The sequence below is a fragment of the Benincasa hispida genome, chromosome 12 (genome assembly GCF_009727055.1).
Source record: "Benincasa hispida cultivar B227 chromosome 12, ASM972705v1, whole genome shotgun sequence".
Classification (NCBI taxonomy): domain Eukaryota; kingdom Viridiplantae; phylum Streptophyta; class Magnoliopsida; order Cucurbitales; family Cucurbitaceae; genus Benincasa; species Benincasa hispida.
This window is the reverse complement of record NC_052360.1, coordinates 52,467,912-52,480,796: the sequence shown is the minus strand read 5'-3', so window position 1 is coordinate 52,480,796 and position 12,885 is coordinate 52,467,912. Positions and strand designations below refer to the sequence as shown.

The window sequence follows — 12,885 nt, the reverse complement described above, 5'->3', positions numbered from 1 at the left end:
AGAGTTCCCCAAGAAAAAGCATAAAGAGATTGCGATACCAAATCTTTACTCCTTTGTTGCACCTGCAAAACAAGAAAACTCAATAGTTGAATAAATGAGAGAATTTTCTTTTTCAAGATCTTGAAGAAGAGAGGCTTGGTTACCTAGATATGAGATATGAAGACGATGGAAAATTTTCGGCAGCATAACGATACTACCACAACAAAACCAAAAACTTACCTTGAACCTGTTCAAAGAAACACACTCCTAAAAATATTTCACAAACACTTGTTCTCAACAGAACTATTAGAATTCCCAAAAAATGAATATTCAAGAACACATACATCAATAAGCAAATTTAGCTTACAGTGTACTTCAAATCTCAAAAGTTGTTACAAAAAGTACCATAATGCGTGAATAAACCACAAACTACCATAGTGCAACCCACAAACTCAAGCGCCTTGAATCAAATCTAAACTACAAATAAATAGTAACCATGAGTCATAAGCGGGTGTTACATTCTAATCCAATATGGTCCAAAGAGAAATAAGCACACTTTAACTTCTCAAACAAGAATTTCCATATCATTAGAGTCACTTGAAAACACTTAGAAATTGTTCTTAAAACTGCAAGCATTAAAAAATGCACTTACCAGGAACAATTTTTACGTGAATCCCTCGTTGTTGTAATAAATCCATCTCCTCCACACCCCTTCCAAACACCTAAAAAACACACAAACAACATCATTAAAAGTATAGGGTAGAACGAACCTTGCGGCGCTACGGCGGAGACAGGCGAATGACGACAATGCCTTCCATGTCTCTTCCAAAGGTGTCTTAAATATTGAAGAAGAAACAATAAAAGATGACATTCTTTTAGTAATCTTTCTTTCTCAGCTCATACACAAGAAGAAAAAATAGGAAATAGCCAATTTAAACATATTCTTCCAAGAAAAACACATAGATTGCAAGAGTTGATATCAATAGATTAGAGAATTTTCTTTTTCAAGATCTTGAACAAGAGAAGCTTGGTTACCTATATGAGATACGAAGACGATGGAAAATTTTCGGCAGCATAACGATGCTACCACAAAAAAATAAAAAATTTATCTTCAACCTGTTCAAAGAAACACACTCCAAAAAATATTTCACAACCACGTGTTCTCAACAGAACTATCAGAATTCTCAAAAAAATGAATATTCAAGAACACATACGTCAATAAACAAATTTATCTCACAATGTACTTCAAATCTCAAAAGTTGTCACAAAAACTACAATAGTGCATGAATAATCCACAAACTACCATAATGTAACCTACAAACTCGAGTACCTTGATTAACCCCAAAATTTCTGAGCTCACAAAACGCCTAGAGAATTGAGAACAAAATTATAAGAGAACAACATTTTACCTGCACTTTCTGGTGCCGAATCAACCCATTACTTCCATTCTCCTCATTTCCAACTTCTTTATCCTCGGGAATTGCATCTAGGACACCTTGCCTCAAGTTCCTCCGTCGTGGACTAGCCTGAATTGTCTGCGTCAAAATCACTGGTATACCGGAACAACAACCGGCAATATAAACCACTTCTTCAACCCCCAAAAACTTCCCACTCCAAAACCATCCCCACGATCCTCTGTTTTGCTGCAGTTTTGTGCTAAGCCATTTTCATTACCAACAAAGTTATCAAATCAGACCCATCTGAAAATGATCTCTCCTTCCTTCACAACCTATGCCACAAGGCATACAACCCATCATCCTCATTGAAATGGCCACCTCAGAATTTCCCTTTCCTCGAGAAATCAAAACCACGAACGGGTCATTTCTTACAATCTTTCCTGAGGAAATCCATTCCCAAAGTAATTAACACAATCCAGAGAGCCAAAGAATCAATAACCCACGCGGTGAAGCAGATTTGGCCGATTCTGTCGAGCTTATGGAGATCTCAAACAGCCGAATCATAGACTCTGTTTTTGGTTTTGAAGAACAGGACGAGCGGCTCAACTGAAAATGCTCACACATGGCTGAGTAGCGTGCTGACGAACCACATCACGTGCTGGGATGAGGTAGAGAATTCAGTATCCAGAGCGGCGGCCATGGATTTAGGGCTGGAAGAGTTGATTATGAGAGGGAGAAATTCGTTGGGGATGTTTGTTTCGATTTGGGGAATGGAAATTGAAAATATGTGGGAGTTGGGGAAAAATGTAAATGGGTATCCGAGTTGGTTGAAGAAAGGAGATCGGAGACTGTTGGGGGTTCCGGGGAGAGAAATAGAAGCGAATATCGTGGTGGCAAAGGATGGGCGTGGGAAATGAAAAAAATGGGGGAAAAAGAGAAGGTGTGAGGATAAATTAGGCGGGTCTTTAATGTCAGTTTTAAACCGACATTAAGGGTATCCCTATAATGTCAATTTAAACCGACATTAAAGGTACCCCTACAATGTCGATTTAAACCGACATTAAATATCTGCTTTTTTTTTTTTTAAAAAAACAAAACCGACATTATATATCCGATTTCACTTTTTCCAATCGACATTAAAATCCAAAATTCTTGAGGTGACCCAAGTCATTAATCTTAAATGAAGTCGACTAACATCCAACTCAATTATATTATCATATAAATATCATGGGTTGTAAAATATTAAAGTGAAGCTAAATGAATGTCTTAGCGAACAAAATTTATATATTGTGAGAAAGCGATAAGATAACTCCCCACTTGAAATATGAATGTTGAACGGAAGCATAGACATACTCTGTAACCAAAAAAAAAAATATATACTAACAGCAAGTAAACAAGTAAAGGCACATAGAAGTTGGTAACCCAGTTCGGTGATGATCCACCTACATCTTGGGAGCATTTTGTCCAGGAAAGATAATTCACTAATATTAAAGAGTTAAGCAGTTTACAATATAATACTTATCTATAATACATGACCACTACAGTTACTCACGTGGATCTCAACTCACTGATCACGTAGGTTCCCCCTAAATGGGAGACTCGCTCTCGAGTGTACTTAGGCTCCCCCTAAGTTTGATAGTATTAGTGTTAACTACCTTGGCTTCCGATGATGAGTGAGACTCCTTTCATGATGATATTTTTCCTCAAGTCAACGAACTCCCTTCACCGATAAATCTTAGGATCCCCTTAAGATGGAGAACTCCTTCTCTGAAGCTGAATCTTAAGCTTTCCCTAAGACTGAGAATCCTTTCTCCAACAGTAATGGCTTAGGCTCCCTTTAAGCATGTGATAATCTTCAATGAGTTGCACTCAACAGATGAAGAACTTACACAACAAAATAGTAAGTAACAAGCAAGAACCTAACGTTGCAGAATAATGGCCATAGAACAGAACAAGTCTTGCATGATTAACAAAAGCGGCAACCCTAAATGTTCAACCAAAATTCCCTTAAATAATCAAATGCAGGAAAGGAAATAGATCCCTATTAGGAATAGGAAGGCCATGTTTGAAAAACAGAAAATATCGGATGAAATAATATAGCAAGATATTTCCAGATAAGGAAAATATTATGCAGGAAAATACTTTGATGTCACAAACAGATGTTAAGACTTTATTTGAAATAACTGCAGAAACCACTTTCTTAGAAAAATTATAAAGCCAACTAAACAAACCTTTAATAAGTTCCCCCTTTCGCTTATAATTTTTTTTATAGGTAGAACCAAAGCAAGCAAACATTCATCAACAAAATAAAGATATCTGAAATAAAGGCTTGAGAAAAAAAAACTCACCAGCAACAACACAAAACAAACCCAGACATCAAGGTTTTCCAAAACAAAACCAAACCATAAACCAAACAACACTAACTTAAACACAAGAACATACTTAACAAAGTACCAAGCAGTAGAAGTACAACCAAACACAAAAACACTTCCAAACACAAAAAACACTACTGCTTGATACTTAACACAGTATCAAGCAGTAGAAGTACAAACAAACACAAAACAACTTCCAAACACTCCCCCTTTCTGGCTATAAAAAAAAATCAACTCCTCGGTTGAGAGGAGGAAGCTCCTCCATCCCTGGACAAGACAGACCACATAATAAGTAGAACCTTATCAACCTCATTTTTCTCTTCTGAAGTCTTTGCACCATGGACTCAAGGTCACAAGAATCATTTGATAGTCGGTGAAGGATAGGAATACCAAAAGAAGACTTAATTAAAGCTCTTCTTTGACCATGAAGATGATGAGTCGTGGTGATATTGTCTATGTCAAAAACATGGTGTCTATTAGCTCTCAAAAAGTGCTAATTTTATGTCCTTAATCCTACTGTTTTGGACGATGCTTGTGTTCTATTTGTCTTATTTTGTATGAAATTGATCCCATAGAGCAAGTGTGTTGTGAGATGAAAAATCAAACCAAAAGGATGAAAAATTGGGAGTCAGATGCACTAAACTGAGTGGAGATGTAAAAAAGACTAAAGTGCCCTGCTTCATCATCGCAACGCTCATCAATTGCCTAAGGCCAATGCTTTCTTGATGCTTGAAGACAGTATGTTGGTGTGTAGGGTAGCGTTGCAACGCTTTCCCGAGCCTTTCAACACTCTGAAGATCACACAACGCCATTGTTGTGACACCACCCTAACATTCCAGCTCAATGCTTCAAGGTAGTAGCTATTGAACAGGGCAACATTGCAATGCTCTCCTTAGTGTTGCAACGCTGCGAACTTCAATAAAGTGTCACAGCCCCGTTGCAACATTACCTTAATGCTGAGATTGATGTCGCCGTAGCATTTCAACGCTCTCCCTGGCGTTGTGGCGCCGCGCCAAATCTATAAATAGGTGTTTTCTGTTCCAGTTGAGTGGTGTAAAGAAAATCAAAGTTTGAGGACGTTTTTGGGCATTGATTAGGTTGAGTTGCTGGGTAAATTTCATCACACTCAACCTCTTTTCTACATCTTTGATTTGTTTTTCAATATGCCTATGCAAGACTAGGTAAATTTTTCTTGGGATAAGTTGTATGTTTAAATTTGGGAAGGATTTCTAGTGAATTTACTGAATTGTTGTGAACTCTTTGGGATGATTGGATTTAATTTTAATAAAATTTTTCTAAATTGATCTGACAAATTGATTTATGAAATTATTGTTCACAAAATCGTCATAGCCTATGTAAAAATTGATTGATTTAGTTGCGCAAATTAGGATCGAATGTGTAAAGTCTAGAATTTTGCTGACCAAACTCATGCATGCCCTGATTTAATCTTTCCCAATCAATCATGTTATAAGATATGGCTATCTGGCTTGTAGTTTGTCTCAACAATTGAACCCTTTCGTAATGCAATTCAGTTTTACCTTGTATTTTGCTAAGAAAGAAAAGTTGTAAATGGAATTAGGGCTAATTTGGTTTAATATCGAATTTGGATAATTAGACTATTAAATTTTCTAATAGGTTGAAGGGTTCATAGATTTAGTACAAATAATTAATGCCTAATGATAGAAATATTAAACATACATACTAATTCCAAGGCTTTTTCATTGATTTAATCCAACCCTTTTTACGTGCTCATTTTTGTTTCTTTACATTGCATGTTAATTTTTAGTCATTGATTCCACAAATCCAATCAAACTCCCCTCACATGGAATTCTCTAATTAACCTGGCTAGGTATTAGTTTCCCTGTGAATTCGACCCCATTCTTACTGCTTTACTGCATTTGTAGGTATAAGTATAGGATCAGTGATTTTATTTCTTTGTTTGAGTCAGTGAGCATGTGCAACGACGTTTCTGTTAATTTTGAACATCGAATAGTGTCCCTACAAAACCTTTAGATTGATGGAAAAAAAGACGTAGAGAGGGCCCAACAAGTTCTATAAGGAAGAGAAGGCGAGGACAACAAATAGGCAATTTAAGAGTTCTGGACTCAATATGCCTTTTAATATGGTTTAGCACAAACACACTATAATTGAACTGTACTTGAGTCCCTATCTAATACAAGAAAGTCGCAAAAGTAATGGATAAGCTCGGTTGTGAGAAGATGGGTACTAGTTATAAATGTCGATCCTGTGTAGGAAGGCATATTTAACACTCAAAACAACTGTTAACAATTGCCCCTTCGTGGCCATGCAGAATGGGCTCCCAACCAGTTCAAACACTAAATCTCTTAGAGAAGGACGTTGTTGTTCCTTCACATTCTCAGGCACATTGCGGTGCAAAAATTGATTGATCAAAAAAAGAAAAAAATAAATGGATGGTGCCTAATATGCATTCTTCTGTAATCTGGGCTAGCTGAATCTATAGAATCAGAGGGAAGATTTAAGTGTCCAAAGCTCAAAACAGCTCATTAAAGACCAGCAACATTAATCAACTCCATAAACTCAATACACTCTTAAGTATGGTCACATAACTCTTTCTCATCCATAATTTTTCACTTAACAACCTACTTCCATGAACTAGCACCCTCCTTGGAGTGGAAGGAAACACCATTTAAAAACATAGATGAGACGTTGGATGTAGCTAGTTGTTTTCTTTTAGCCTGAGTAGAGGCCCTAGTGACACGAATAAAACATGTATTGTCATTGTTCGAGCTGCTCTTGAATCCCTAATCTGAAGCTTCCTTAGAAGCAGTTTTCTCAGATTCATTTTTAGATGTCTTAGAAGAGACATCAACATTAACATTAACAACATCAGAGACACCAGCATCAACAATAGTTTTTCTTTCATTGAAGCTCTATGGTAGTAATATTGTCTTCATCATCTTTGTCATCAAAATGAGTAGAGCTAGGAGAATTCTCATGATTTTGATCCCTGAACTCAGTGGCAGCGTCAATTAAAGTATCACTTTTCACATTCTAAGAAATCGCAGTAGTTAACACACCATCATTCACAAATCTTTGATCTAATAAAGGGGAAGACTCAACCAGAATCTCGACATTCTCTTCAACAAATTGAGCCTTTTTAACTAGGCTTAGTACTAGTAACAACTAGAATCGCAGGAGCATTTAGCGAACCAATAGCATATAGTAAAGAAGATGCATAAACAATATTCTCAACTATAGACTTTAAAATATTTTCTTCAGAGACATTCACACCTTCAGTTTTTTCTAACTCAACAGCAGTCTTAATAGTATTCTCGATAGGTATAGACAATTTACCATTCTTATAACTTCCAGGAATAGTAACATTTTCACTTAAAACAGTATCACAAGCATGAACAATATAATCAATAATGCAAGAACCAGATGCAAGATTATCATCAACAACTAATCTACTCTGGAAACCCTAGCTTCTACTTGAACATTGACAAATGGTTCATCAATCTCCTTAGGGTTTCTAGGTAAGGCTATAAAATCATGCATGTGATCGATAGAATAACTTGAAGTAGATCTTTTTAATATTTGGATGGATTTCTATCTCAAGTCTAAAGAAAAAGTCAAGGTAGAAAAGATAACCTTTTCTTTTCTTTTGTTTCATCAATCAATCCTGCACTGAGCATCCCCATTTCACAGAGGGAAGAATAACTCCAATTTCATTCTGTTGAGTAGGGAGGCCACGCACACGAACACCATGTTTGTTGATTGAAGTGGGAGTAACATCCTTAGAAACATGCAACTTTCATTTGGCCTTCTATTTGTATCTCACCATTTTTCTGCTAGAAGTGTGAGTTTCTTGACGAGTACTTGCCATTAGAGGAGACTCAATATGACAAGCAAGCACACAAATTTTGGAAAGAGTCAGTCGATGGAAAAATAAACCCACGACACAACAAGGAGGCTTGTCACGATTAAATTACCAATAGTTTTAAATTAAAGAAGTAATTTAAAAATAAAACATGGTTAGGCTTCCTCAAACTCTCAATAAACACAATTAAGGCAGTCCTTTTCATGATGAACTTCACAGGCTTGCATGCTCAATGGGTCGAGATTCAGAGCTGAATAGCCCACGAATTCAATTGCTATGCCTTCAAGACACAAAGACAAGAGCTGCTCTTAGGGCTTCAAATCAATCAACATTTAAAGCCTTGGTAAAAATGTCTACTAATTGATTTTTAGTATTGACATGTTCTAACATGACCCGCTTACTTTCCACATGGTCACGAATAAAGTGATGCTGATGTAAATATGTTTAGTACGACTGTGTTCAATTGAATTTTTGGATATACTAGTCACACTCATGTTTTCACACTAAAGAGTCATGACATCTTGTGGGACATCATACTTCTGTAACATTTGCTTCATCCAAATCAATTGAGTACAACTATTCCCAACTGTAATATATTCAACTTTTACCATCAACAAGGAAACACAGTTTGCTTCATGCTGAACCGAGAAATAAGGTTATTCCCAAGAAAGAAACAACCTCTAGACATACTTTTTTTGTCCTCTAAGCTCCCACCCTAATCAGCATCACAATATCTAACTAGAGAGCTATTTGTATCAAACGTATATAATAAACCATACTTGCTTGTGCCATTTATGTATTTGATTATCCTTTTTGTGCTAAACAAATGAATATTTTTAGGACAAGATTGATATCTGACACATACACCAACAAAAGTAATGTCAAGTCTGTTGGCAGTTAAATAGAGCAAACTCCCAATGATACTCTTGTATAGGCTCTCAACTTGAGTTCCACTTGAGTCTTTTGACATTTTCACATGAGTTGGAGTAGGAGTTCTTTTGACACTGATATTTTCAAGGGAAACTTCACTAAATTCTTGGCATATTTGCATTGAGAGAGAAAGATTCCCTCATTTAGTTGCTTTATTTGAAAATCCAGAAAATAGGATATTCTCCTACCATGCTCATCTCAAATTCTTCTTGCATTTGTTTCACAAAGAGCTCGACCATCTCCTGTGACATCCCTCCGAATACAATGTCGTCAACATAAATTTAGATAATCACAAAATTCTCATGAGATTTTTTCACAAAGAGAGTTTTATCAACTCCTCCTCGACTGTACCCATTGTTGACAAGAAATTGGGTTAAACAATCATACCAAGCTCTGGGTGCCTATTGGAGCCTATAGAGGGCCTTGTTAAGTTTATACACATGATTAGGATGAGAAGGATCCATAAATTCTTTAGGTTGAGCAACGTACACTTCCTCATTTAGATATTTGTTCAGGAAAGCACTCTTCTATTTGAGTGTATCCCTGAGCCACTAGTTTGGATTTATTTCTGGTGACATTCCTATTCTCATCAATCTTGTTTTTGAAAATCCATTTTGTGCCAATATCATTAACAGCTTCTGGCCTTGGAACAAGAGACTAAACATTATTTCTATCAAACTGCCCAAGCTTTTCTTGCATTGCATTGACCCAACATTCATCTTGAAAAGCTTCTTTGACATTTTTTTGTTCAATAAGGAAGGTGAAGCAAATATTATTGATCAATTCTAGGTAGTTAGCCTTATCTTTCCTTTTGGTTGTCACCTCTTCTTCAAGATCACCAATTATGTTACTAGAGGGATGATTTTTACGTATCTTGTTGGAAGGCTGCTTGTTAATAGCTTTAGCCTGCTCAGAAGCATTTTGATTGACCTTCACAGGGATTCCAAATTTATGTCAAAAGGCATGTAAAACGAGATGTAAAGGACTAAAGTATTAACAAGTGGAATAGTATAGGAGTCTTCTTCTTTTGTAGATGCATAACCGAAAAAGGCAACATCATCATCAATCATAACACTAATACACTCCATTCTAGTGCAAGTTTGTTTATTGCAGACATAGTAAGCTCGACTACTTGTGAAATATCCAAGAAAGATGCCTTCATCCGATTTGGGATCCCATTTCCGTCTAGCCTCTCTATCAACAAAGATGTAGCAAGTACTGCCAAAGATGTGGAAGAATTTAACATTCAATTTTCTCCCTCTCCATATGTCATAAATTGTGCTTGAGGTTCCTAGTCGTAAAACAACTCTATTGTATATTTGACATGCTGTGTTTAAGGCTTCTGCCCAAAACTAGAAAGGTATATGTTTCGCATGCAATATGGTGTGAGCTATCTCTTAAAGAGTCCAGTTCTTCCTTTTCACAACTTCGTTCTACTGGGGAATGATGGGGGTCGAGAATTCATGGTGAATTCTAGCTGACTGGTAGAACTCAGAAAATTGAGACTTTTCAAACTCCGTACCATGATAACTTATAGTTAGAATCATATTGAGATTTTTCTCGCATTGTAATTAAAGACAGAGAGCTTGAAAAACAACAAATATATTTTATTCATCATGAAAAAAATGAATCCAAGTGTATCTGGAGAAGTCATCAACAACAACTAAAACATATCATTTGCCTCCCAAACTATCTGATTGCAGAGGACCCATAAAATTATAATGAAGAAGTTCTAGAACACGGGATGAACTTGAGTGACCTATCTGTTTGTAAGAAATATGAATTTTTTTTCCTGATTGACAATCATCATATATAATTCCAATGGAGGCAAGTAATAAGGGGAGTCCAGATATAGCACTTTTGCTAAGAGCCTTTTATATAGTCTTCATGGTCATATGACCAAGGCGTTTATGCCATAGTCTAGCTTTATCTTGTCTAGAGAGATGACAAACTTGTGAAGTATTGTCAAAACTCCACAAATAACAATTATTAGAAAAAACGAATACCTATCATGATAAGAGCTTTGACATCGTTTGTGACAACACATTTGTCTTTGGTAAAACTCACATCTAGACCTTGATCACATAATTGACTAATGCTAATAAGATTGACAGAAAATTCTTTAACCAACATCACATCATTCAATTGTGGAAGACCTGGGTAATTTAGTTTCCCTTTTCCAATGATCTTACCATAGGCACCGTCTCCAAAAGTGACCTTTTCTGAGTTGACAGATTTGAGGTCAGACAAATAGCTCTTTTCACCAGTCATATGCCGAGAGCTTCCACTATCAAAGTATCAATCTCCTTTAGTAGAAGATCTGAAGGAGGTCAATACAACATTGCATTTCTTATGAATGTTCTTCTCTCTCCAAACTTGATTTATTTTTGTTTGATGATAATTATGAGAGAAGTAGGGAGCCTTTTTGGAATAGGTAGCTTTATGGAGAATTTTCAATAACTGATTGGCAAAAGGATATTTTTGTTTGCCCAAACTATTTCAGTAAAAAAATTGCTGGAAGAAGTACTTGTAAAGCCATAGGACTCTAGATCTTAAGCTCTAATAGGCTCAATCTTTTGCTTCCCTTTGAGATTTGACTGATTATTATGTTGACATCCTCTTTTCGAAAAGCCAAGCCCAGAATATTACCAGTAGTCTTTCCTTTTGTCAAAATTTTCTCTAAAGACTCAATACCATAACAGTCTGACATTTTTGCATACTAAATCCTTCTCGGCTTTAACTTGAGAAAGTTCATGCTTAAAATTTGTAATAGAAAACATAAGTCTATGATCGTCAGCAATCAACGTCTCAATTCACGTTTTTTGAACATCATGGACTTTTTTATTGTCTTACCATTTGAAAAAAAAGTGCATGATAAAAAGGATATATAGACCCATGACTTGCAACATTATGAACATTTTATGCATGCACAATCATACTAAAAAATCTCACAAGACGAGCTGTCAGAAGAAATATTATTAACAAGTGCTTCTACATCGCCTCCGAGTCACTGTTGGCTTCAGAATCAGCATCAGACAGAGTTAAAACATAGTCTTCACTTTGTTTATTTATAAAATAGGGACATTCAACCTGAATGTGAGTATATCCGCCACACTTTTTGCATTTAGAGTTTATTTCCTTATTAGACACCAAGGTACATGACTTGTTAACTTCCTTCTTACTATTATGACATATGAATTGTTTGAAGGGGGAGGGAGGAGAACCACCAGACTTGTTATTGTTATAAGTGTCAGATCTCTTATCGAGACATTTGAGAACATGATTAAACTATTTTGAAAGTAATGATATAGGATCAGCAGGGGAATCTTCTGACTCTCTATCATGATCAATAAAATACCCTTATTCTTCTTCTTGGTCTTCCCATCTAGGGACATCTTCAATGTAAGCAAGGAACCAAATAATTCATCTACTCTTAACTTTGTTATGTCTTAAGCTAACCTTAATGGTAGTGACTTTCATGTCAAATCTCATAGGTAGTGACCTAAGCACCTTCCGGTCAAGTTGTTCTTCTAAAATTTTCTCACCAAGAGCAAATGACTCATTTCTAATGTAAACCCTTGAACATTTTTTACTAGTTAATTAAGTTTAATTCCTCCTAATTATAAGTTAAAGACGTGTATTAACGTCAGTGGGAAGAGTAAGTTATGTATAGTGAATGATGCATCTGAAATGTAAGAGAAAGAAAATTTTTTAAGTGTTATGATCGTATGCATTCAGGTTGTAACCTCGTCGACGCGTAAAGAGTTGAGAATAACAATGGTAAGCCAAAAACAGGGCAAGAAAATATGTTAAGTGTGGAATGCAGCATTCTCGCGTGAAGTAGGACAAGTTAACACTTAAAAGGGGAGAGGGTTCCATGCATTGGAACTGGTAGACACCATGCAGCTAAAGGCCCAAGGAGGGTGCATTGTGGCTAAGTATAGCAAGTGGTATGTAGGATTTATGCGACCAATTTTGTATACCATTGTTGAGGGCTAAGCTGATGAAGGATGCAGCAGATGATCATGTGTTGAAGAGAGAAGTCTTAGATGGCCGCAAGGCCATGCGATCAAGCTTAAGTTGAGGAATTTAGCTTCATTAACGAGTAAGTGAGCCAGGGGGCAGCCTTGCAAATGTTAACAAAGGGATAAGCTTGCCAGGTGGCAATTAATTAAACAAACTCTTCATGCAAACCCAAGTATAAAAAGGCTTAACGATGTAGGAGACTATTTTGCAAAAAATTTGTTTAACACCTAAGTGAAGGAGTGTTGTGCCATCTGAAGATTTTGAATGTTGAAGAACTCTCGGCCAATTGAAGGAGAATATGAGGGATTTCTAATCGATT

The 12,885-nt window shown here is 36.3% G+C and overlaps 1 long non-coding RNA gene across 1 annotated transcript; it reads right to left on the bottom strand.

Moving 5' to 3' along the window:
• On the bottom strand, positions 1-2,316 carry LOC120068249. Its single transcript, XR_005479134.1, has 3 exons — positions 1,389-2,316; positions 144-814; positions 1-62 (listed from the first exon to the last, which is right to left on the bottom strand). It is a non-coding gene; the product is annotated as an uncharacterized LOC120068249 (long non-coding RNA).
• Positions 2,317-12,885: the final 10,569 nt, after the last annotated feature.